The sequence below is a fragment of the Macaca mulatta genome, chromosome 14 (assembly GCF_049350105.2).
Source record: "Macaca mulatta isolate MMU2019108-1 chromosome 14, T2T-MMU8v2.0, whole genome shotgun sequence".
Taxonomy (NCBI): domain Eukaryota; kingdom Metazoa; phylum Chordata; class Mammalia; order Primates; family Cercopithecidae; genus Macaca; species Macaca mulatta.
The window spans coordinates 36011600-36037962 of NC_133419.1; positions in this window are offsets into that span (position 1 = coordinate 36011600).

The following is a 26363-nucleotide window of genomic DNA, read 5'->3' on the forward strand; positions in this document are numbered from 1 at the left end:
CGAAAAACATGCCAGGCAGAGGAAACAGTCCAAAAATTCTGTGGCTGAAATATACTTATTGCGTTGGAAAAATAGCATGGGGACCAGTATGGCAGGAGCAGAGTGAGAAAGGGGGAGTAAGAATAGAGTGAGACCAGATAATGCCAGATAATGAAGGCCTTGGATGCAGTCAGAAGGAATACCCCTTTTATTGTGAAAGAGAGAGGAATTTACTGGAGAGTTTTAGGCAGAGGTATTTACTGATCAGACTAAATGACATGGCTGTCCTATGGAAAACAGAATATAGACACAAGAAGCTCTTGCTAGGCAAAAAGCAATGGTAGCAGCAGTGGAGGTGGCAAAAAATCTTTGGTCTCAGATAGTGTGCTGGTCTCAAGATACAAATTTGGGGATTTTTAACATTTTAACGGCATTCTAAGTAACAAGGGTTGATGAGAGCATTATGCAATTTGAGAGAACGGCAGTCAGTTAGTAGAGAATACAGTCGAAAATGGAGATGAAGTGTAGTTTGGCTCTAACCTTAGTCTTTGGCCAGCATCGCACCAAGAGTGTGAAATCAACTAGTGGTTTAAAGGCAGAGTGACAAGACCTGATATACTTTATTTTAAAGAGAAAATCATTGGCAATGGGATTCAGAGGAGAGGAACCTGGAGACAGGAGATAAATATATTGCAGTGGTCCAGATGAGAGATGGGCAGGGTTAGTAGTGATGAGGAAGAACTGCTGCATCCAGGCATTCATTCTGAGGTAAGATTACAGGCTTTGCTAACTGACCGCATATGGAGAAGCTACTGTAGAGAAATAGTTTACAAATCACTTAGTGTTCCATGGACATATCTTAAAGACAGTAATCAGGATGAAAGTGGGAGGGAAAAATGATGAGGCTTTTAGTCTCTAAAGCCATAAAGAAAAACTTTTTTATTTTTATCTATTTACTATGATGATAAACATTTTTTGAGAAAAGACTTCTTTAGAAAATGTTTGAAACTCACTTGAGTAGATAACTCCAGTTAATTCTAGTTTAGAAACTGTGCTTAAGGTGACATCCCTGACTAACATCATACCTGGGGTAGATGACAGGAAGTTGACTGGTTTTGCATAGTGTTAGATCCAGTAGGTCATCATGCTAGAGCATTCCTCGGCAGTGAGGAAGACTATCAACTGTATTCCTAATATGATATTTTACAGGTAGTTTCTCAAGAAGTGTCCCTGCCTTATTGTTGGGGAAAATAAAAATGACAAGAGGTAATCAAAGATGATTATATGAAATCCTGTGGAGGAAATGCTTTCACTGTGGATCTCCTTTTCAAATCACTGATACCTGTTCTCATAACCTATAAAGTTGTTTAAGAACATGATTATCCATTTAATCAATGTTTTCATCTCATTTGATAGAATAAACAAGTTAACTACCATGCTGTGTTAGGCCATTCTTGCATTGCTATAATGAAATACCTGAGACTGGATAATATAAAAAGAAAAGAGGTTTAATTGGCTTATGATACTATAGGCTGTGCAAGAATGACAGTGAGAGCTGCACTATTCTGGGGAGGTCTCAGGGAGCTCTTATTCGTGGTGGAAGGTGAAGCAGGGGCAGGCACATCACATGGTGAGAGAAAGAGAAAGATAGAGTGAGGGGAGGTGCCACACACTTTTAAACAATCAAATCTCACAAGAACTCACTATCTCAAAGACAGTACCAAGCCATGAGAGATCCGTTCCCATGACCAAACACCTCCCACCAAACCCCACCTGTAACATTGGGGATTACATTTCAACAGGAGATTTGGTGGGACAAATATCCAAATTGTATCACATGCCAATAGAAAAGTTGGGACAGAAAAAGTAAAAAGCAAAGTGACACAGAAGACACATTTAAAAACTTATCAATATGTGTGTATCATTATTCCAACATATGAAAACATAGCCTTAGAGACTTGCAAAGGACAAGCCTTATTCGTAAGGAATTATTAAAATAAAGAAGTGGTATCACTTGCTCTCTTGAATAATATGAGGAATGCAATTGGGAAGGAAAGAGTAGGGTGATGGATAGGACAAGAACTGCTGTAAACATTTCCAGTGATATTTATAAATGTAGCACATACCTAGAATGGTCCTTCAGATAAACCATTTGGAAAGTAGAACTTTAATAGTTTCTAATCTTCAGGTATGTTAATTTCTGTTGGATGATGCTGTGTAAGGCGTAATAAAATCCAAGTTATCCTGTGTCATCTAGTAAGGCAAAGCTTTACAGTAATAGTGGTTTGCAACTATGGTTGCGTGTTAGAATCACCCAGGGAAGAAAAAAAAAAAAAAAAAAAAAAAAAACCTTATGGAGTTGGGCCCAACTCCAGAGCTTTGAGGTGGGCAAAGATCCCCAGATGCTGCTAATCTTCAGTCAGGTTTGAAAACACTGCCCACTGAAGCAACTTCTTAAGTAACTTAAATTGTGCCAAGTATTTGGCCGATTTGGTTGCAGCTGTTCTACATTTATTACTTCTGATGTTAATGCTGTCAAGGTGAAGGATTTTCCCAGTTTTATCAGGGAGTTGTAGAATAGGGAAATGCACAGAAGGGCAATCAAACCAACCTTCAACATTTTCAGTGAGTTCCCTTCCTGATTACAAACCTGAACATCTAAATGCCAACACCATTATTACCTTTGCCTTCCAGGTCAGTGAATATGTTGGTGTTTTATGTGCACAGATGTGGCATGAAGCAGGCAGAGAGAACAGATTCAGACAGAAGGGATGTCTCGTGGCCTTCTGAGACCTGAATTTTCATCTCCAAGGTTAGAAGCAATTTCAATAAGTTGGCCAACTTCCTACTGATTCAGACAACAGCTGATGCCCCTAACTGATCACATGAAGGCTTATTCTTTGGTATTCAGTATTTGTGGAAGGAGTATGATCGAAACAAAGACAATGCAGCTAAAAGAATTATTATTGGTATGTTTTCTTTGGGAATTTTTTTTTATTGCAACAGAAAGAAATATATCACTTTATTACTTTAACATGATCTGGCACCCATATCCACTCTGATTTCACTTCCTACAACTCTCCCCTTCATACTTTAGGCATACTGGCCTCCTTGCTGTTTCTCACACATAGCAAACATCCTTATATTTTAAAGCCTTTAGCCATGTCTCTGTTTAGAACTACCACCTCCCTGATGCCTTTTCCTTCAAGGCTCATTCCATCACTCTCCTTCAGGTGTGTCTGCTCAAAAGTCACCTTACTGGAGATTATTTCCCAGGCCATGCTATACAAAATAGCACTTCTCTAATTCCCAACATTTCCTTTCCCCATTACATTGGTTTTCTTTTTTCCCTAACACAATAATATGTATCATCTGACATGGCAGATACTATTTTCCCCTTATTTCATTCAATGGAATATCAGCCCCACAAGGGCAACAATGACTGTGTGTGTGTTTACTGTTGAACTCCAAGTAGTAGCACATAGTAGGCATTCAATAAATATTTGTTGCATGAACAAAATAAATGTTCAAACTGTCTGTTTAGAAATAATAACCTGTGACTGTGGCAGATTGTCCTTTTTAAAAAGTGGCCACAACATAATCTCCCATCCAACATATTCTCTTTACAGTGTGGCTCAGACACTTCTCCTATCCAGAGGCAGGGTCCACATTCCATCCTGTTGAATCTGAGGGAGAGAAGCGACACCATGTGCTTTCAGAATCAATACATTCTCCACTAGGTTGTCTTGAGATACTTGTACTTAGAACACAGACACCACGTGGTAAGAGAGTCCAACCCACCCAGAAGGAGGCACACAGCCATGGCGGAGTCCTCAAGTAACAGTATTAGTTGACCAGACTTGTGAGTGGCCCTCCTAAAACCCAATTGTTTAGCTCCAATCAAGCCACCACAGGTTCTGCTGGTTGAGCTGTCCTTGCCAATGGAAGAGCTGTCCTTGCCAAGCACTGGCAACATTTCAGGTTTATGAACAAAATAATTTATTGTTATTATTTTAAGGTGCTACATTTGGAGTGTTTTTTTAATACAGGTCATTAAGACACAATTTGATTGCTAGTGAGGGAAGTACGTTGAATGCAAATTATCAGTATTACACACACACAACTCAAAATGAGCACTGATATGACACCACAAGTGGAAAATTTTACATTAACCTCATGCAATGGGTTGTAGTTAAAACTTTGTTTCATGCACAAAATGATTATACGTGTTATACAAAATTACCTTCAGGACATGTGTATAAAGTATATCTAAAACACAAATGATTTTTATATTTAGATTTGGGTCTTGTCCCCAAGATGTTTCATAATACATATGCAAATATTCCAAAATCTGAAAAACTTTGAAATCTGTAATACTTTTTGTTGCAAACATTTCGGATTAGGAAATACTCAACTGTATTCAGAAATCTAGCTTCAGTGTTATATATGGGCTTACACAGTGCTTTTTATTCACATTTATATCTACATTTCTATAAATGAAAACATAAATGCCTAGTTGTAGATGTGTCTTATATAGTGAACACACACATACATAAAAATATTACTTACAAAATGGTGCAGCTTCTATGAAAAACAATATGACAGTGCCTCAAAAATTTAAAAGTGGAATTACCATATGGTCCACCAATTCAATTTGTGGATATATACTCAAAAAATTGAAAGCATGGAGATGAACAGATATATCTACAACCATGTTCACAGCAATATTATTCACAATAACTAAAAGATAATAGCCAAAAGGCACTAGCAACCCAAGTATACATGTACAGATATGTGGATAAACAAAGTGTGGTATACACATAGTGGAATATTATTCAGCCTTAAAAAGGAAGGAAATTCTGACACATGGCCCAACATACATGAACCTCAAAGACATTTTACTAAGTAAAATATGCCAGCCACAGAAGGACAAATACTGCAAGAAAGCACTCATATGATGTACTTTGAGTAGTCAAAATCATACAAACATAAAGTAGAATTGTGAATTCCATGGGCTGAGGGTAAGGAGGAATGAGGAGTTGTTGTTTAATTGATAGAGTGTTTCAGTTTTGCAAGATGAAAATTTCTGGAGATTGATAATAGGGATAGTTGCACAGCAATGTGAATGTACTTAATGCCACTGAACTGTACACTTAAAATGATAAACTTTGTTATGTATGTTTCATGCAATTAAAAAATATTGAATGCAAACACAAAGTATCTGTAGTGTTGTGCACACTTCCTGTATGGTAAATATTTATACACATCTCTCTAATATGATAAACATAGTCACACCTATCTTTAGTATTTTATATACCACATACTTTCAACATTAAATATAAATTCATATGGATAATCTTTTCAGTGTTAACAAGTAGGACTCACAACTATTTTTCAAATGTTTTATTCATATATCTGTATATAGTGGGATATATTCACACCTGTGTTTTAATGTATTATATATAATGTATTTTCATTGTATACTTAAAACATTTTGTATCATTGTATATTGAATATTTACATAATATATATACATACAACACACATTACATATAAAATATTCATATGCCATTTTCATACATCCACATAGAATGTTTTAATGTTGTAAAAATGTCCATACAAATTAGTAGAATGGCAATGTAATATATATATTGACAATTCTCTTAAGTTTGAATACATACTATACCTGAAATATTTGATAAATGCATGAAACTTCATAGTGTATATATATGTGTGCATATATATGTATATATGTGTGTATGTATATATGTGTCTGTGTGTGTGTGTGTGTATAAAACATACAACTTTGTCTACATTTGCAGTTCTGTAACACATTTTTGGCAATCACACATTGCCAGACTATGCTAAGTTCAGCATAGTCATTCTCCAAAAGTGGACACACACACACACACACCACATACACACATATCACCTATGGAATACACAAAATAGAGTACTGTACACAAACAGCCACATTTCTAGTGTTGTATATACACATGCAACTCCAGTGTTGTTCACACATACATGGGTATTTCTTTAGTGTTGGATATACACATATGAATCCTCAGTTTTTCCTACATATAACACATACATGCATACATACCCAGTAATGTATACCCATTCCCTATATATCCATACATTTTTAGAAATGCATATGCATATACATCTCTCATGTTATACACAAATTCAAACTAATATCCTCTATGACATATATACACAGTCATGCCCAGTATACACAGTCATCTCCAGGGTTTTATATACAAATATACAGGTAACTAATATCATATACACACAGATGGGCTGCATCATGAAACCCTTTTCCTCCTGTGATTTGTGGTATCAGCCTCATTACTTTATAATCTTAACTTGTGCACATATAAATTTTTTTGCCCTGCAGCAAAAGGTTTTAATTTAATCAAAACCTTGGAGATTAAATAATTAAACCTGTCACCATCCACAGTTTTCATTGCTAATTAGTCATGGTGAGGTGCCATTTTCAAAGGATGCAGGGTTCCTAAATTTAGCAGTGGAATATTACATTGATCACACACAAAAACAGCCTCGAGTCTCTAGGGATCAACTGCACGTCAGCGAGTGCGTTGTGGTTGAGTCCACCTTTCACCTATTAAGGGGGTGATCCTGGAATTGTCGGGAACAATCTGCTTGTTTTCTGGCTGCACATAGCAACCAAAAAACAAAAAACAAAAAACAAAAAAACAAAAAAAACTGCCATCCTTAACCCTTTGAGGGTCTCAACACTAGCAACTTGGAGAAAGATGATTCTCTTGATTAGCTCTGGGTTGCTTGCCTGCCTCCTTTGCTAAACTAAAGAGCCAGTGTCCTTCTGAAAGACAGCTGTTTCTCTGTCCACAAGCACAGGCTTCTTGCCTCGCTTTCTTATATGATGGAGAACGGGAAATAATTAAGCATGTTTCCTTCTCAGTGGACCAGGTTAGGTGATTCTTTGCTCTTCTTCGAGGAAAGAATAAGTAAAATGAGTAACGTGAGGCTTTCAAACATCCTAACTGCTGTATTACTGTGTATGCATATTCTGAGTCTGAAAACAGGTCTTCTAAACATCAATATTAATTAACACAGTCTCAAAATTCCTCTGAATTCTCTTTCTTTCATTGTGGTTCACCCTAGGTGTACATCTTCCTGATCTTCCTGTACCTGAACAAGGAACGGCTTTGGGGACAAGCAGACACAGATTTAAAACCAGTTTTGTTACTTAACTAGAACTAGGATCTCTTAATTTTTATTCTAGCTAAAACCTGGTTTCTCGTTTGTAAAACAGGACGTTATCAGCATAAAGTAGGTTTCCACTGATAGTTTATTCTGTTCCCCTTACAACAATGGTGTGGTGGAGAAATGCCCTTCTTTGATATTTTCTCAAGTGTTTCTACCTCCCTGAGATGGAGAAATTTAATGCTATTCCCTGACTGCCATCAACACATATAGTAATAGAAAGGACTCTTCAGTGCATAGGGTAATTGGGAATAGCGACAACAGTTGAGTCACCAATCACAGCTTAGGTTCATAAATTAAAGGTTGTAGGTGTCTTGATTTATCTTGTAGGTAATAGACAGCTACTGAAGATATTTTAAAAACTAGATATTTCTGGGTGTCAATGAGGTATTAATACATAAGAGAGAAGACATTTTTAATGTTATTTTCTTCTGTTCCTATATACCAGAAGCATCATGGGACTGGTGGAGTAAGGATATTGAGAGTAGATAGAGAAGGCACTAAACTCAGAGAGAGGCTAGAAAGGTCAAAGTAGTATTAGTTATTCCCTGTGTTTTCTCCTCTCACATTCTTTTGCAACATACCTGCTTTTAGGAGTGTGATGGTGTTGCACACTTCCTGGGTACTCAAACTTCCATCATGCTTAGCATTCCCATAGCATTGATCAGTTGTATATATTTTCCCCACTTTTCCTACAGTAGAAACCATTCGGTGAGCTGCTCTCTCACCTTCTGGTAAAACCCATTAATGCTTCCATAGGAATGATTACAGTCGACCACGTGCCAGGTAGTATTCTAAGCCCTGGGTCTAAAACAGTGAGCAAGATATTTAAGGGTCTTGGCCTCATGCAGTTTTCATTCAAGTCAGAGGGAAGTAGAATATAGACATTAATAAGATAATGCTAGAGAGTCGTAAGTTGCTGCAAACAAACAAAATAGGCCGGGTGTAGTAGCTCATACCTGTAATTCCAGCACTTTGGGAGGCCCAGGCGGGTGGATCATAAAGTGAAGCGTTCGAGACCAGCCTGACCAACATGGTGAAACCGCCTCCCCACCCCCCACCCCAGTCTCTACCAAAAATGCAAAAAAATTAACCAGGCATGGTGGCGCACACCTGTAATTCCAGCTTCTCAGGAGACTGAGGCGGGAGAATCGCCGTGAGCCAAGATTTTGCCACTGCAATCCAGTTTAGGAGACAGAGCAAGACTGTCAAAAAAAAAAAAAAAAAAAAAAAAACCATGAAACACTAAAATAGTAGGTGAGATTGGGAGGCAGTCAGAGGCTGGATCGTGTGGGATTTTGGGATTTATGGTCTTGCAGGCCACAGCAAGAACACTTTTTTGTTTGTTTGTTTGTTTTTTGAGATGGAGTCTTGCTCTGTCACCCAGGCTGGAGCGCAGTGACACGATCTCAGCTCACTGCAAGCTCTGCCTCCCGGGTTGAAACGATTCTTCTGCCTCAGCCTCTTGAGTAACTGGGACTACAGGTGCGTGCCACCACGACTGGCTAATTTTTTGTATTTTGAGTAGAGACAGGGTTTCACCATGTTAGCCAGGGTGGTCTTGATCTCCTGGCATCATGATCAGTCCACCTCGGCCTCCCAAAATACTGGGATTATGGTAGTGAGCCACCGCGCCTGGCCAAACACACATTTTATTCTAAATGGCATAGGGTCCTCACTGTAGGCTATAAACAGAGTAGTGATGTTATGAACCAATTTGCATTCTTAAAAGATCAAACAGAGACTACATGGAACACTGAGACTAAAGGGATAACATTGTGTCTAACAACAAAAAGGGCAATTAATAAAGCATATTGGAAAGGAATATGGAATGACATTGGACACTGAGGTATCATTGAAAATGGAAATTTGGAACCAGAGTGTTATCTAAGTAAACTATTAAGGAATAAATGGATAATCCATTTCTAAGAGCTAGAAGTTGATTCTGATAACACAGATAATTCTTACGTGTATATAGAAGAAGAGACAGAAAGAGGCAGGGCCAAGATAGCCAAATAAAAGCAGTAGCCTTCGGAGGCTCCCATTGAAAAAGATCCTAATAAGCATGTGAATCCTTCACTGGCAACAAGGTATCCAGGTTCTGTCTTCAAAATTGACTAGAAGGCTGGTGTGACCCACGGAGAGAAGGAAGAACAGTGTGTTGCGGTGGCCCACCGGAGAGTCGCACAGGGCAGGGGAGTCCCCTCCTCCCAACCAAAGGAGGCAGTGACTGAGCATGCTAACCATCCAGTGAAACTGCTTTTTCCACAGAACTCCACAACCCAAGGATCAGAAGATCCCACTTGCAAACCCACACCACCGGGACCTAGTGTCCCAACCCCAGAACCTGCAGATTCTTACAGCCTCTCCGCTGGAATCGGCTTAAGCCTACAGAACTCCCAGAAGCAGGGCCATCCAGTATTGGCCTGCAGCTGCCTGCTCTCTAAGCCATTTGAGCCCCTTGGAGGAGGGGCAGCAGCCAGCACTAGGACTAGCAACTGCCTAACACACTAAGCTCCCTGGGCCAGGGAAGGGTAGCACACATCTCTACAGCTCCAGGCTTTGCTTTACCCCAGCTGGAGCCAAAAAGGCTGGATGACTTGGTCCCAAGACTTGTTTCCCACAGCCCAACACACCAGCTGTGGCAGTCTGTGGACAGAGTGCCACAGGCCTGACCCTGACCCATCCTTCCTCACTGGGTGGGGCTTTCCCTGTGGGAACTCCAATAACTCCAGCCAGAAGCTCAGGGACAGTACCTGGATCTTCCTGGGCCTGAGCCTCTGGTGAGAGGGGAGGCCACAGTCTCTGCGGGCCAGCAGATTTAGCCTTTCCTCCTGGTAGTTCTGACGAATCTGGGCAGCCCAAATGATTGGGTTTCCCCCAGCAAAGCACACCCCCTCCACCAAGAGACAGAGTGCTTCATTAAATCGGTCCTGTTCCCCGTGCCACCCAACTGGGCGAGACCCTCCAACAGAGGTTGTCAGATACCCTATACAGCAGTGATCCTACTGGCATCAGTTTGGTTCCCCTTGAGGTCAGAGGTCCCAGAAGGAGGAACAGGCACCCATGTTTGCTGTTCTCCAGCCTTTTTGAGTGATATATCCACCACGCACAGGAATGAATCAGATGAATACAGCCTCAAATGAACACCCAGAAAACTGCAGCAGCGCTACATAAGAGGGACCTGACCATTGGAAGACAAACAAGCAGAAAGCAACAACAACAGCATCAACAACAACAACACAAAAGCCCCCATAGAAACCCCATCTGAGGGTAAGCAGCCTCAAAGACTGAAACTAGACAAATTCACAAAGATGAGAAAGAATCAATGAAAAAATGCAGAAAACCCAAAAGGCCAGAGTGCCTCTTCTCCTCCACATGATTGCAGTGTCTCTCCATCAAGGGAGCAGAACTGGGCGGAGGATCAGATGGATGGATTGACAGAAGTAGGCTTCAGAAGATGGGTAATAGAAAACTACACTGAGCTAAAAAAGCATGTTATAACTCAATGCAAACAAACTAATAGCCTTGATAAATGGTTAGAAGAATTGCTAACTAGAATAACCACTTTAGGGAGGAACATAAATGACCTAATGGAGCTGAAAAACACAGCACAAGAACTTCATGAATCATATCCAAGTATCAATAGCTGAATCAACCAAGCGGAAGAACGGGTGTCAGAGTTTGAAGATCACCTTGCTGAAATAAGGCATGCAAACAAGAATAGAGAAAACAAGAATAAAAAGGAATGAACAAAGTCTCCAAGAAATACGTGACTTCATATAAAGACCTCATCTACAATTAACTGGAGTACCAGAAGGAGACAGGGAGAATGGAAACAAGCTGGAAAACACACTTCAGGATATTATCCAGGAGAACTTCCCCAACCTAGAAAGACAGGCCAACGTGCAAATTAAGGAAATCCAGGGAACACCAATAAGATACTCCATGAGAAGATCAACCCCAAGACACATAGTCATCAGATTCTCCAAGGTCGAAATGAAGAAAAAACTGTTAAGGGCAGCCAGAGAGAAAGGTCTGGTCACTTACACAGGTAAGCCCATCAGACTAACAGCAGACCTCTCAGAAGGAACTCTACAAGCCAGAAGAGATTGGGGACCAATTATTCTTAAATAAAAGAATTTTCAACCTAGAATTTCACATCCAGCCAAACTAAGCTTCATAAGTGAAGGAGAAATAAAATCCTTTCCAGACAAACAAATGCTGAGGAATTTCATTACCACCAGGCCTGCCCTGCAACAGCTTTTGAAAGAAGCACTAAATATTGAAAGGAAAAACCAGTACTAGCCACTGCAAAAACACATCAAAAATATAAAGACCAATGACACTGCGAAGAAATCGCATCAACTAGTGTGCAAAATAAGCAAATAACATCATAATGACAGGAGGAAATTAACACATAACAATACTAACTTTAAATGTAAATGGGCTAAATGCCCCAAATAGAAGACAGACTGGCAAATTGGATAAAGAGTCAAGACCTATCAGTGTACTATATTGAGGAGATCCTTCTTACATGCAAAGACACACATAGGCTCAAATTAAAGGGATGGAGGAAAATTTACCAAGCAAATGGAAAGAAAAAAAAAATGTAGGGGTTGCAATCCTCATGTCTGACGAAACAGACTATAAACCAACAAAGATCAAAAAAGACAAAGAAGGGCATTGCATAATGCTAAAGGGAACAATTCTACAAGAAGAGCTAACTATTTTAAATATATATGCACCCAGTACAGGAGCACCCAGATTTATAAAACAAGTTCTTAGAGACCTATAAAGAGACTTAGAGACTTAGACTCCCACACAATAATAGTGGGAGACTTTAATACCCCACTGTCAGTATTAGACAGATCAACAAGACAGAAGATTAACAAGGATATTCAGGACTTGAACTCAGCTCTGGATCAAATGGACCTGGTAGACATCTACAGAAGTCTCTACCCCAAATCAACAGAATATACATTCTTCTCAGTGGCACATGACACTCATTCAAAAATTGACCACATAATTGGAAGCAAAACACTCCTTAGCATATGCAAAAGAACTGAAATTATAACAAATCTCAGACCACAGTGCAATCAAATTAGAACTCATGATTAAGAAACTCACTCAAAACCACACAATTACATGGAAATTGAACAACCTGCTCCTGAATGACTCCCGGGTAAATAATGAAATTAAGGCAGAAATAAAAAAATGTTCTTTGAAACCAGTGAGAACAAAAAGACAATGTACCAGAATCTCTGGGACACAGCTAAAACAGTGTTAAGAGGGAAATTTATAGCACTAAATGCCCACATCAGAAAGCAGGAAAAATCTCAAATTGACACCCTAACATCACAATTAAAAGAGCTAGAGAGGCATAAGCAAACTAATCCAAAAATTAGCAGAAGACAAGAAATAACTAAGATCAGAAAAGAAGTGAGGGACATAGAGACACGAAAAACCCTCCAAAAAAAAAAATCAATGATTCCAGGAGCGTTTTTTTTTTTTTTTTTTTTTTTTTTAACATTAACAAAATATACTACAGCTAGAGGACAATATACTACTAATAGAGAAGAGAGAAGAATCAAATAGACAAAATAAAAAATGATAAAGGGGATATCACCAATGGCCCCACAGAAATATAAACTACCATCAGAGAATACTATAAACAACCTCTACAGAAATAAACTAGAAAATCTAGAAGAAATTGATAAATTTCTGGACACATACATCCTCCCAAGACTAAACTGGGAAGAAGTCAAATCCCTGAATAGACCAATAACAAGTTCTGAAATTGAAGCAGTAATTTATAGCCTACCAACCAATAAAAGCCCAGGACCAGATGGATTCATAACTGAATTCTATCAGAAATTCAAAGAGGAGCTGGTACCATTTCTTGTGAAACTATTCCAAAGAATTGAAAAGGAGGGATTCCTCCATAACTCATTTTACAAAGACACGATCATCCTGATACCAAAACCAGACAAAGACACAACAAAAAAAAAGAAAACTTCAGGCCAGTATCTGTGATGAACATTGATGAGAAAATCCTCAACAAAATACTGCCAAACCAAATCCAGCAGCATATCAAAAAACGTATCTACCATGATCAAGTCAACTTTATCCCTGGGATGTAAGGCTGGCCCAACACAGGCAAATCAATAAACACAGTCCATCACATAAACAGAACCAAAGACAAAAACCACATGATTATCTCAATTGATGAGGAAAAGGTCTTTAATAGAACTCAGCATCCCCTCATGTTAAAAACTCTCAATAAACTAGGTATTGATGGAACATATCTCAAAATAATAAGAGCTATTTATGACAAACTCACAGCCAATATCATATTGAATGGCAAAAGCTGGAAGCGTTCCCTTTGAAAACTGTTACAAGACAAAGATGCCCTCTCTCACCACTCCTATTCAACACAGTATTGGAAGTTCTGGCTAGGGCAATCAGGAGAGAGAAAGAAATAAAATTAGCCAACATGATTTTATATTTAGAAAACCCCATCATCTCAGCCCCAAAACTCCTTGAACTGATAAGCAACCTCAGCAAAGTCTCAGGATACAATATCAATGTGCAAAAATCACAAGCATTCCTTTACACCAACAGTAGGCAACCAGAGAGCCAAATCTTGAATGGACTCCCATTCGTCATCACTACAAAGAGAATAAAATAACTAGGAATACAGTTAACAAGGGATGTGAAGGACTTCTTTAAGAAAAACTACTAACCACTGCTCAAGGAAATAAGAGAGGACACAAATAAATGGAAAAGCACTCCATCCTCATGGATAGGAAGAATCAATATTGTGAAAATGGCAATACTGCCCAGGGTAATTTATAGATTCAATTCCATTCCCATCAAACTACCACTGACATTCTTCACAGAATTAGGAAAAAAAAAAAAAACTATTTTAAATTTCACGTGGAATCAAAGATGACCCCATATAGCCTAAACTATCCTAAGCAAAAAGAATAAAGCTGGAGGCATCTTGCTACTTAACTTCAAACTATACTACAAGGCTACAGTAACCAAAACAGCATGGTATTAGTACCAAAATCAACACATAAACCCATGGAGCAGAACAGAGACCTCAGAAGTAACACTACACATCTACAACCATCTGATCTTCAACAAACCTGACAAAAACAAGCAATGGGAAAAGGATCTCCTATTCAGTAAATAGTGCTGGGATAACTGGCTAGCCATATGCAGAAAACTGAAACTGGATCCCTTCCTTACACTTTATATAAAAATTAACTCAAGATGGATTAAAGACTTAGGTGTAAAACCCAAACCAATAACAACCCTAGAAGATAACCTAGGCAATACCATTCAGGACATAGGCAGGGGCAAAGACTTCATGACTAAAACACCAAAAGCAGTTGCAACAAAAGCCAAAATTGACAAATGGTATCTAATTGATCTAAAGAGCTTCTGCACAGCAAAAGAAACTATCATCAGAGTAACACAACCCACAGAATGGGAGAACATTTTTGCAATCTATCCATCTGACAAAGCTCTAATATCCAGAATTCGTGAGGAATTTAAACATATTTACAAGAAAAAAAACATCAAAAAGTGGGCAAAGGTTATGAACAGACATTTCTCACAAGATGACATTTTTGTGGCCAAAAAACATGAAGAAAAACCTCAACATCACTGATCATCAGAGAAATGCAAATCAAAACCACAATGAGATGCCATCTCATGCTAGTCAGAACGGTGATTATTACAAAATTAAGAAGCAAGAGATGCTGATGAGGCTGTGGAGAAATAGGAATGCTTTTACACTGTTGATGAAAATGTAAATTAGTTCAACCATTGGGGAAGATAGTATGGAAGATAGTATGGAAGATAGTATGGCGATTCCTCAAGGATCTAGAAGCAGAAATACCATTTGACCCAGCAATCCCATTACTGTGTATATACCCAAAGGACTATACAATATTCTACTATAAAGACACATACACACATATGTTGATTGCAGTACTATTTATGATAGCAAAGACTTGGAATCAACCCAAATGCCCATCAACGATAGACTGGATAAAGAAAATGTGGTGCAAGTACCACCATGGAATACTATGCAGCCATAAAAAGGAACAAGATCACGTCCTTTGCAGGGACATGGATGAATCTGGAAGCCATCATCCTCAGCAAACTAACACAGGGACATAAAAACAAACAACACATGTTCTCGCTCATAAGTGGGAGTCAAACAATGAAAACACATGGACACAGAGAGGGGAACAACACACACCAGGGCCTGTTGGGGGCTTGGGGGCAAGGGGAGGGAACTTAGAGGATGGGTCAATAGGTTCAGCAGACCATCATGGCACATGTATACTTATGTAACAACCCTGCCCGTTCTGCACATGTATCCTGCTTTTTTTTTTTTTTAGAAGAAACGAAATAAAGAAAAAGCATATTCAGAGAAATAGATTCCTAATGGTGAGATATTTGACAAAGTGAGATGTCTGTGGAGTAGATATCTGGAAACAAAGAGACCCTCTTACAGTCACAGAAATAATATGTGATAGTCAACTTTCTCTTGACTGTACTCATTGGAGAGGCCATACGCAAGGAAGAGGCAGACATGTTTTCTCTTTTGAAACCTGTCTGCCTATCCCTGGTGAAGGAACAGTACTCTCCCCACCTTCCATTTTAGGGCTGGTCTATAGAATTTGGTCTGTCTATGATGTATGGGAGAAGGTAGCAGACTGGGTCTATTCTTTTGACTATTAGTTTTCCCTTTTTAACAGATTACACTGTATTGAGAGATAAAACAGACACAAATCAGTTGTCTGTTGATATATAAGTAAAGGTATCTGTTAATAATAGTTAAAGTCTCAGAAGGTGGTAGTAATTTTGGGGTGTTTTTGAAGAGTTGTTAAACACTTTAATTCTTCATATTCATCAACTTGTTTATTCATTCTGAAGTCATGCATTGTGCTCCTACTCTAGGTTGAACATGTGTAGAAAATGAGAATTCAGAAATGAACATGGCACAGTCCTTACTTTTATGGGGATCAAACTTTGGTAGGAAGATGTAAAGTAGAGATTAACATTGCCAGAGAATGGTATGGGACTTTGTCCCTGGCTCACAAGAGTAAACCTAAAATAGTCTTCATAATAAGCATATCTTTGTTTAACTGGAGGCCTTGGGCCATGCCATATAGCCTATGCTAACAATGTGATTTATGACAATGGGCCTTGGGCCACATTGTATCAGCTCCATCTCTGAATGGCCTGGAGACTAAGATCAGTCATGGGGGTGGTCATCTGTGTCTACATGGCTGATTCACAGTAAAAACTCTGGACTAAAGGCTCAGTTGAGCTTCCTGTCTGGCAATACTCTGTGCAGGGAGAAGTAAGTGCTCTTTGCACAACCCCAGTAGAGAACAACTGGAAGCTTGTGACTGGAATTCTCCTGTACACTGCCCCATGTGATGTTTCTTGCTGCTAATTTTAATCTGTATTATTTTATTGTAATAAATCCTAATATTATGATGACTTTTCAGAGTTCTGTGAGTCTTTCTAGCAGATCATGGAACCTGAGAGTGATCTTGGGGACCTGCAGAACCCTCAAAAGAACAGACATATAAATGGCTGATTATAGGGCAGTTATTAACACAGCAAAAAGTACATTCCCAGGTGCTATAGGGTACAAAGCAGGGGCACAAACCTAATCTTAATGGTCTGAGGGAAATTTACTAGAACAAGGAAAATACAAAGTGAATCTTTAATATGAGTAAGGAAGAGGAAACATTCTAGGCAGAAGGAAAAACAAAAGCAATGTTGGGGAGGTAAGATGGAAACCTGGGAAATTGCAAATAGTTTTAGATAATTCAATAAACTGATATGAGATATACTGAGAGATGAGTAAAGAATGAGAGAAGGCAACAGTAGACATCTTTGACATCTGTTGTCCCACATGTGATAGGAAGGTATTTATTATAGGATGTGAAGAATGGAAGTAGGACATTCTGGTACCATTTCAGATGGATCACTCCTAGCAATGGTGGAAAATAAAGATGTGACACAAAGAGATCACCAAAAAGGATAATATAATACTTTAAGTTAGAATGATGAGGGCTTTGATAAAGAGCATGGTCCTGGGGTAGAAAAGAGGCAATGGATTCAGGAAACATTGAAGATAAGAAAGCAACACATCTTAAGATCTAAGTAGATATGGAGATAAAAAGGAAGGCTAATCTATGATAAAATCTCATTATGGAAAACAGTATGGCGATTCCTCAAGGATCTAGAACTAGATGTACCATATGACCCAGCCATCCCATTACTGGGTATATACCCAAAGGATTATAAATTATGCTGCTATAAAGACACATGCACACGTATGTTTATTGCAGCACTATGCACAATAGCAAAGACTTGGAATCAACCCAAATGTCCATCAGTGACAGATTGGATTAAGAAAATGTGGCACATATACACCATGGAATACTATGCAGCCATCAAAAAGGATGAGTTTGTGTCCTTTGTAGGGACATGGATGCAGCTGGAAACCATCATTCTTAGCAAACTATCACAAGAACAGAAAACCAAACACCGCATGTTCTCACTCATAGGTGGGAACTGAACAATGAGATCACTTGGACTCAGGAAGGGGAACATCACACACCGGGGCCTATCATGGGGAAGGGGGAGGGGGGAGGGATTGCATTGGGAGTTATACCTGATGTAAATGACGAGTTGATGGGTGCAGCACAGCAACATGGCACAAGTATACATATGTAACAAACCTGCACGTTATGCACATGTACCCTACAACTTAAAGTATAATAATAATAAATACATTTTAAAAAAAATCTACATGTTGGGCTTGGGCTATTGGGTAGAGGATGCAGATACTATTTTCTGAGATAGAAAATGCAGTAGTAAAAGCATGTTTCAGAGGAAAGAGATGTTCTACTTTGGAAGCATTAAAGGTTAAGCACCAACGGTCTGTCAAGTAGAAATATTTAGTGACACTTACATGTACGGATAAGGAATTTAGACAAATGGTCTAACCTGCAGAGCACATCAAAGCAGTGTTGACCTCAAAAACCATTTTCAAAGAACCATTTCAAAGAATAATTAAATAATAGGTCTTCAGCATTAGAAATCAAACATCTGTGTTAAAAATGACTGGAGTGTGTAGAAAGCAGTTATTTGAAATGTGCAATATATTGTAACCATTGTAATCATTGTATATAGTATATCTCAACTCTATATTAAAAAAGAAGTTAGCAGATTTTTAAAAAACTATGTTCATAAGTGAAACATGTGAAAGAACAAGGATGACTTGGGGAAGATCATTCCCCATACCTAGCAAAGCAAAATTCACACTGTAGTTTCTGCTGGAGTAAAAGTTATCTCACTGTCCTGCCCTATCTCTTCCAAAGCCAATGAATTTCTTTCCTGAAATTCTAGCAAATTCCCATTTAGAGAACAAGTATGGTATAGTGAAAAGGAGCAGTTCTTGAGTCAGGAGGCCTAGGTATTAGCATTAGCTGTCAGATGTGAAGTTGGAAGAAGTGCAAGGCCTTTCTCTGTAAGTACCAGAGATTTATATCATAGCAATTGAAATGTGGATCTTCAAGGAATAATTCTTACTGATTAATTCAAATAACCCAGAACTTCTGGTCTTCCCATGCTATACATTATAATTATATAATATGTAATTATATAATTATAATGCTGCTTTTCCTTATCCTATCACATTTTGTATATTTGGTCATCTGAACTTAATATGTGATTTCATTTGGTTCTTGGGGACAATGCCCAAACTCTGCCTCTTCTTCCCCTGCTTTAGGATTTCTCAATCAACTATAGTACTCATGGAAACCTTATCCCTGATGAGGTCTGGTCACTATGCCAGTTGAAGCACTCTCTTCCTATGTGACCTGGGGTAAATTACATTGCTTTCCTTAAATGTTTCTCATCTGAAAGAGATTTGGACCAAAATTATTGAGATCTCTTCCAGTTCTATCATTTTATGAGTCCATGACAGGGACAATAACATTTGAATTGACACTTAAAAGATAAATTTGAGTTTTGCCAGAGAGAAAAGGAATACAATAATTTTGGATAGATATGTATTAGGTTGATATGATGTAAATAATATATACATGATGGTGTAAATAAGAGTTAGTGGTACTGAATGACGGAACCTAAATGAAGGATGAGTATGAGATGAATGGAGACACGAGGGACTTGGGGAAAGAAGAATATGAAACCCTCTAATCATCAAAGATCCAGATAGGAACCTGATTTCCCATACCAATCCATAGTCAGAAGTCCAAGGGATCAAGGTCAAGAATTGCACTAAAGATAGACACCCTAATATATTTCACACCACTTAGAGTTCAGTGGTCAATTAAACCTGGGAAACAGGCATTTAATGTCTTCCACCTGAAAATGCAGAATGTACTTTACCATTTTAAAATAACAGAATTTCTGCAGTAAAAAAGCCCATAGCTTTGTTTAGCTCAGCATTTCCCAAATTATTTAGCCTTATAATACCCCTTCTCTATTTATTTGCATTCCATCAATTAATATGCTAGGGCATGTCCTCTTTTAGTGTGGTAGAAATCTGAAGTTTAGGATCTAGGGCATTTGAAATGTCAGGAAACGGAAACAGGTATCAGGTGCTAAGGCAGAGAAGGGTCATTGCCTACTTGTTCAGGGCTCTCTCTCTCTCAAAGGAAAACTCGTAAAGATGGGAACCCACCCAGGTGAGTTCTCCCCAAAAGAGCCTGATTCTGTATTCTCTTTCCTTATATCTTCCAGGTTAGGGATGTAGTGACAGTTCAGTGTCCTAGAATAGGAAGTGGCATCAGCTGTTTAAAGAAAGGGCTTATTGAGTATAAAGTGGCAGGTGGAGTCCTAGTAAACACATCTCAAGCTACGTTAGGCAGACCACAAAAAAAGCTGCTTTTTCAAAGTTTTAAAGTTTGCTGGCCTTTCTCTGTGCGATGCACTAACATAACAGGTTTGACTCACCAGGAGATGACACAAACAGCACTGGGGGTTTAAAAAGGCACTGCTTAACCTTGCTAAGAAATGCTGGTTTTAAGAACAGCTGGAATATTGCTTTCTGATCCTCAACCATCAGGCCAGCAAGGACGAGAGATGTTTTGATGAAGAACAACAACAAAAAAAATACTTCATTGGGCAAATAAATCTGGTGAATATTGACAGCACTGAGGAAAACAACTTGACTTAAAATAATCCTTTTGTATGTAAGTAAAGGTGGCACCATAACTGCAGGAATCTGGAGATGCATATTGTATGAAGAGACCATTTCAAAGCATCTTTTCCCATTGACATTTTAAAGAAATATTTTTAATCTGCTCTTGTAAAATCTAGTACTCATCCTTTATCACCAACAACTGAAACAACAGGTTGAAGTTGCACATTATCAATCTGGTGACTCAAACATGAATAGGACCTACTTCTATTTGTTGAATGAAGGGCTTGAGGTAAGAAACAAAGATAATAATGACCTTTGTGGGCAAATACTGAACTAATTATTGAAAAGGAGGAAGTGTAGGTTGTAAAAAGATAAACACAGTGCCGTAGATTTATTGAAAAATAATAATTTCACAATTCCCTACTATGTGCAGAGCACCTGGGCAGATTTAAAGAAAATGAAGTAGTAGAGAATTTAGTTTCTATGGTTTCAGTCAAAGCTGATTTCCTCAAGAAGAAGAAATACACTTGAGCTGGGTCAAATAAGGGGGTTCCATTGCCTGGAACACAGAAGAATGATGTATAATCCCAAGGACAGAAAACAAAGTACAAATCAGCCTTCTGGAAACTGGAAACTGTTAGGAACAAAAGAAACACCTCCCTGTATGGCTAAAATTTCTCCTTATGCACTTATGTCACAGTCTTTGTTCTCCTATAAAAATGGGTAGCATGTGACTTTACCTTATAATGGTGCTGGTTCCACAGCTTTGGCTTCATACAAGCATTAGGTCAGAGGAAAATGCGTCACAGTCTTTCATTTGAAATTCTCTCTTCAGAGAAAATATGACGGCTTCTGAACAGAAAATAGACTGAAGGACTTTGGGCAAGGTGCCTATCTCTTTCCAGACAGCAGGGGCTGATTTGCAAATGTGCCTGGTTTGGTCTCTAATATGTACCCCTGGTCTGTCTTTGGACTATGAAAGGACTAGGTCTTTAGAAAGAGATGTGGTTGGGGCCACTGAATATGACCATTAAATGTGTCTATTATACTGATCCTTAGACAGCTTATATTCACATCAGAAAAGGAGACAAAAATAGCAGGGAAATAGATGTTAACTACTAGGTAACAGATAATAACACCATATGGGATATGGATATGGAGCTATACTTCAAGAAGGATCTGACTTTGGATCTGGAGGAGAGGGGGCGTTAAACAGATATACAAAAATGAAAGGGAGAGTGTTTTGCAGAGAGGAAATATGAGACTAGTCATATATAGATACTTATGAGCAAAGAGTCTTAAGAGAAGGTATTGTTTCATTTAGGTAAAGCAAAATATTTTTAGAACTTTGTCTTTTTTGGATAATGCAATATACGTTATAAATTACATCAATTCAAAAGTATTTCTTGAGCACCTGCTTTGTGCCAGTAGGGACTACAAACACACGAACAAAACAAAGTATTTTCCCCCAGGGACCTTTTATTTTAGCAGAGGGGGATAGAAAATAAAATTATAATTTTCTGGTGTTGTTAAATGGTATATAATATGATTGGGTTTTGTGTCCCCACCCAAATCCTTTCTTGAATTCAAATCCCCAGGTGTTGAGGGAGAGACCTGGTGGGAGGTGATTGGATCACAGGGGCAGTTCCTCTAGTGCTGGTTTTGTGATAGTAAGTGAGTTCTCATGAGATCTGATGGTTTTATAAGTGTTTGGTATTTCTCTCTTGCTCACTTTCCTCTCTCTCCTGCTGCCATGTGAGAAGGTCCAGGCTTTCTTCCCATTCACCTTCTGCCATGATTGTATGTTTCCTTAGGCCTCCCCAGCCATGTAGAACTGTGAGCCTATTAAACCTCTTTCCTTTATAAATTACCCAGTTTCAGGGATTTCTTTACAGCAGCATGAAAATGGGCTAATACAGTATATAATTGTTAGTTAAAGGAATAATATAAGCATAAGTTTTATCCTGCAAACCATTTTCTTCCAAGATGTAGGAAATCTGATTATATTGGTAATTATTGGTTCACATCCTCACATTTTCACAAACTAGAGAGTATAATCTTTTCTGAAAATTCCAGTTCTAAATAGGTAAAACTCTTAATGACCTTACTAGAGTCATATCTATTCCTGTCTTCTCTTTTGAACCAAGCACTGTAGTCAGGAGAATAAGGTGTTACGATTTGTGTGTTTATCTCTCTATGGTAGCTATAGTCATGGGGGTGTCTTTATCCATTTGCTGTGGCTGGGGAGCTTCTGGCTCCTATTTTAGTAGATTCTCTAAATATGAGAATACTTTCTGGCTCAGCCTTGAGATCCCATCTCATCTCTATCTATGCTTGCTTCATATGCAATTTCATTGAATTTGAAGGTTTTAAATAATGTCTTAATACTGCTGACTCCAAACCTCATCCTTTCATGCCAGGCTTGCATTTTCTTTAACTTTTCTGGCTATTTTATGGACATCTTAAATGAGTTCAAAACTGTATTCTTGACACACCTCTGTCTCTTCATATAAATAAGTGGTCACGCTTTCTACTCAAATAACCAGGCAAAATGAAGGCTATTCCTTTGATTTGTACTTCACTGAATCTTCTCTTCTCATACCAATTCATTAGCAAATCTGTTAACTGTAACTTCAAAATGTATCTTAAATCTATTCATTTCTATCTATCTGTAATGCCCCATCTTATCGAAAGCCACAGTCACCTTTTACTTAGAATATTATTACAATCCTGTAATCGCTCCCTCTGTTTCTACTCTTACTTTCCTCTAATTTATTTCCCCCACAACTATAGTCGTATCAACCATCAAGTCATATCATTTTTCTGCTTTTAACATGCCGTGCGTTTCCTATGACACTCAGAATGAAATTCAAATCCTTTTTTCCTGGTTTTCAAAGCCCCTACAGCATTTTATTCGGGTACTGTGTTCACCCAACTGAACACTGATCAGAAGGGGACATTATTAGAGAAGGAAAGCACAACACCATAAGTTAATAGAAATAAAATAAATAAGTAGACTCATGGTGAAATGTACTCACCTGCAAGTCATTCTTAAAGAAAAAAAAAAAGAATTACAGAATGTTTACCTTCTTATGATCTCAGACTCTCAGACGGAGAGGCTGGCCACATTAATCTGAATTATCTTCAAAGGTTGAACTGCTCATGCTCCACATCTTGTTGCTTTGGTGATGAAGTGCCTGTATAATGATATTTATTCAATAAGTAGAAAAGCCACATGTAAATTCAAGGCAGATCAAAGCATGGTCTATGTAGCTACTTTTTGGGGGAAGGCATATGGAAGGGTTTATAGAAGTACTGCATCAAACACACACACACACACACACACACACACACACACACAAATGGGACAATAATGTAGAGAAGACCTAACGCTTTAACAGCACTCACCCTGACCTTAGCCAGATATTGTAAATAAACTTTTTAAGCATCTATGTTGCCATTCTACTCTTATTTGATCTATTGCTGAATGAAACTAAACCTTGGAAGGAGTAGAGTAGGGAGTGAATAATTTTCTCTGAGTTTGAATAACATTCAGATTTTACTTCATACCCTTTTGTAGGTGTCCATATAATTTATTGTCCAAATTAGGCCACAACTGAAAGTGAAAAGGGATACTAAATACATTGCAACAAGTATAAACTGGGTGTACTCAAGGGAAACAGATATATGTATGGTCCCATAATGACTCTCCTCTTTGTTTAATATGTTTAGATGCACTCGTTTTCTTCTGACTCTTCAAAACATCACATTCTGTCTTGTCTTAGGCTATTGTAGTAACTGTTATTTCACTTTGAATACTTTTCCTCTAGATTGCTACATAAAAAGCATCTTCTGGACATTTATACCCTAAATCACCCTAATATCACCTTTTAAAATGGTCCTCACTGGCACCCCAACCTAGAGTTTCCTTACGTCATGATCATCATATGCATATTATAACTTCATTTTTCATATGTCCTTTTTGGTTGCATCATCCAAAATTTAAATTCTAAGCCTCCCAACCAGCGAATGGACCCCTCATCTCAGCCAATGGAATTTCCAAGAATCCTAAAAACAACTAGTTGAGGCCGTGAGGGGAAGGAAAGCTTGGACATGGCTCATTACACTTTCCTCCCTTTGGAATTCAGCCACAGCTAACCAGTGTTACTACTAAAACAGATATCTTAAGACAAAACAGATTCTTTGTAGCAATAAGACACAAAATTCCAACCTAACTCTAGTATAGCGTCATATGGCAGATAGCAGGCCCTGATGAAAATTGAAGTATTTTACACCTAAATATATTTCTTTGGCATGTTTTAAAGTGATGCTGAGAAACTGTCTCTTGCAGGGAAAATCCACATTCTGTAGAGAATTTCCATCCCTTTCCAGGTCTGTTTCTGATCCTGAAGGGGTTAGCTAAGAATGTAGCACCTTTTAAAGGTCTGAGTAGAAAAAAACTTGCCATATATTGCCTCTGGGGGGTGGTCACCTATGATACTTCATATACATATAATAAGAACCTTGGTCTCTACAACCCCTTATCTTAAAGCAGACACTCCTTTCTATTAATTCCAGGTCTGTAGATAACAGCTTTCAGGTGTTTCAACCAATTGCCAATCAGAAAATCTTTTAATCCACCTATGACCTATAAGGCTCTTCCCACCCTTTCGAGTTATCTCACCTTTCTGGACTGAACCAATGCATACCTTACATGTATTAATTCAATTGATTGCTATCGTGTTGCTAATTGAATTGATTGTTGCTAGTTGAATTGATTGCTATCATGTTGTTTTGTATGTTTTCAAGATAAAACCAATCTATAACACAACCACTTTGAGCACATGTCTTAGATTCTCCTGGGTCTATTCATACTGGTCATGGTCCTCACATTTGGCTCAGAATAAATCTCTTCAAATATTTTTCAGAGTGTGGCTGTTCTCATCAACAGTTTGTTGAACAGATCTCCAAACTACAAAATAAATTCCTAAGGGCAGTACCCCAACTATCAGAAGACTAAGTATTGAATGTTTGGAAATACACGAGTGAATAATTGAAATTAAGTAGTTACTATTGTGTTGGGGTCATATTTAAAACAATAATTTATACTTAGTTCTATAATTTTTAGATTTAGTATCCACATTTGTGTTTTTATACTACCAATTCCCATGATTTTTATTTTTTTAATTATCTCTTCTTTGGCTGAAATTTATCTTGAGTACTTTTTTAAGGAAGAACATGTTTGTCCTCATATTTAGGCCTTGAATGACTTTTTTGCTTTTATTTCCTTCCTCCATGAAATAAAGTTGAATGGAGTATGAAAACTCTCTCGGGGTTAATCCATTGTCTTCTGGAGTTTAAATTTAGGGATACAAAGACTTTATTTTTTGACTCTTCCAATTTTTCTTTCTTTCTTTCTCTTCCAATTTTTTTTTCTTTCTTTTTTGACTCTTCCAATTTTTCTTTCATTGTCCCATTCTCATTTTCATTTTCTAGCCTAAGTGGTTGCAGGTGAATTTCTTTATTCTCGATTTTCAAAATTTTTCATTGGGCCATGTGTAAGCATTGCTTACCTTATATAACCTTTTCAAACGGGTATCTGTGATTTAGAAAGGGTCTTTTTTGCTCAGAAAATCTTGACTTTATTATACTTTAATTACCATTTATAAAATTTCTGTGAATACCTTTTTTCCTTTAGAAACACACATTTTGTCAATTCAATTTCTTCACTCTGTTATCCCATTGCCAACTCTCTGTTACATCAGTATTACTTTTCTTACTATTCTTACTCTATTTAGTATTTTACCTCTTTATTTTATAGGAACTTCGCTGACTTATTCTTCACATTGTGTTTTTGTTGTTGTTGTTTCCCAGAGTAGATTCTGGGCCTTCTATTTTCTAATGCTCATTAAAATCCTGA